Genomic DNA, 2,264 nt, shown 5'->3' with positions numbered 1-2,264 from the left:
TGTCGCTACAGAGGATTGTTGCTACATATCCCAAGACTTCAACCATTCTGTATAATTCAGCACGTTAAGAACAACGTGCTTGGCCACTGCATCTGCTACTTTATTTGTTGTCCTTTGTTTTCACCTCATCAGCCAACCATTTCCATTGTAAAACTTCATGAATCATTTGAATTAAGTCTATATAAGCAGCTTGCCTATAAGGTCTAAAAAAGTTGTAAAATAAGAAGCTTTTAAGTTGTCCTTCTTACACACAATTTCACGGTAACCACTTCCCCAAACCAAAATAAATATCTCCATATTGCAACCTATTCGCATCCCAATGCAAACACATTGGATAAGAGAAAAATTCTTGTACAGCCCTTTACCCAATTCCCGTTCGAGGTATATTTTACCTTAAAAAGTTCTGATACATGTCCATGTATGTTTTTTCTTTTCATTTAATTTTTTTTTTTTTAATAAAAGAAAAAAAAAAATTGAAAGAAAAATTTAAAAAAAAAAAAACTCCCACTTATAATAATCTTAATAACTTTGGCCCCTAAAGTCTTGCCGCAAGTATTTTAGTTAATTAATCTGACTTACATTTAAGGCATTAACGCCTATCATGGAAACATCTCAGTCATTAACTATGGCATCTGATTTATTTTTCTTTCGTCGATTTTATAGTGTTGGTAAGAGTAGCTTTCAATTGCAATAATCTTAAAAGAGCAACAGTAGTAGTATTTAAAATTGAGAGAGAAAGCGCGAGAGATGACGTGATATTTAAATATTTATAAGAGATGTTTAAATCATGTTTTCTTTTATCTTAATTATAAAATGTAACTTTGTTTAAAGACAAGGGAAAATTGAAAATTCACAGCACCGACAGTGCGAAGTGCGAACGACTTGGAACTGAAAGCTAAAAGCTACAAAAGAAGCTAGTAACGTACAAACACGGTGAAGGGAAGGTGGCGTTCTAGAGGATCATTGAGGTGGGAGTGTGACGACAACGCGGTAATCGTCGTTTGGATATAGATGGGGTTGACACGTGGTTGACAGATGGAGGTGGTGGTGGTCCTGTGGTGTCGGTGGTTAATGGCAAATTGGCGCAAATAAAAAGTGAGAGAGAGATATGCTTTTAGCGGCGAAGTCTCGGATCTTGTAGACTTGTACTGTACTCCCTAGTCCCTACTACTTACACTGGAATACTGAATTTTTTCTAAAATAAAAAAAAATATATTATTATATAAAAATTATTTTAATTTTAAATATTAAGATACGTTTTTTTTTTAATTTAAGACAAATTTATCATATCTCTGACAAATTTCATTATATTCATAGAATTTACTATATTTTTGACAAACTTCATTCTAAACTCCTCAAATAAAAATATAGTTGGTAGAAAACTTAATTCAATACTATTGATTCTTTTTTTTTTTTGTTCTCATCTTAGCACGTAGGTTAGATTCAAAAGTGATTGCTCAACATATATTTATAATTGTAAAAGCAGATCTAACAATCAGCATAAAGATTTTGTAAAGAGGTGTGAAAAATCACTTCGATTATAAAGCGTTGTACAAAAAGATTTGGCTTGCAAAGCAGAGTCATTGGCAGAATATATGACGATTGGGAGGAGTCATATAACGAGCTTTCTTGTTGGTTATTCGCTATGCAGATGTACTTATCAGGTAAGATTTATTACGTTGTTGTTAGTTATGTATAAAGTCACCATGTATATGTGCTAACTGTTGATGGGTATTTAAGTACTTGGGTTCAACTTGTGACATAGTCTTGGCCGTGATAGACACAAGTCAATATGATGGTGTATATAGAGTTGATGGTCTGCATGAGCATCCCACATCTCATGCCAGCCACCCAAAAAATGCGGGAATCACTCGGCTCGCCTGAATCTCCTCATCGTCACGATGCATCTCGTCGATGTTCAGTGGCCTGGTTGGAATATGTTGTAGGCCACCAAACTGATGCACTACCCGGTCAACCTGATGCCACTCGATGATAGCGAAACAAAGGAGCGGACATACAACCGTCGAAGAGGCTTCAACCTCAGCTATCCCCAGTGGAACTACACCCTGTAGATGTAGGTCAGCGTATGGCGTCCAGTTAACCTGTTCACAAAACGCAAGAGGCATCATATACAAGTTTGAAAGTTAATTAATATAAAATTATAATTCTTAGATATTTATCACTTACGTAGAGGATGCCGATCCCATTTAGCGTACGCCTGTAATGTCTAAGCATGTTTTCGCCTTTGCTATTATCTGGACGGT

This window comes from Arachis ipaensis, chromosome B07, assembly GCF_000816755.2.
Source record: "Arachis ipaensis cultivar K30076 chromosome B07, Araip1.1, whole genome shotgun sequence".
In the NCBI taxonomy this organism is placed as follows: Eukaryota; Viridiplantae; Streptophyta; class Magnoliopsida; order Fabales; family Fabaceae; genus Arachis; species Arachis ipaensis.
This window is presented reverse-complemented; position numbering follows the sequence as displayed.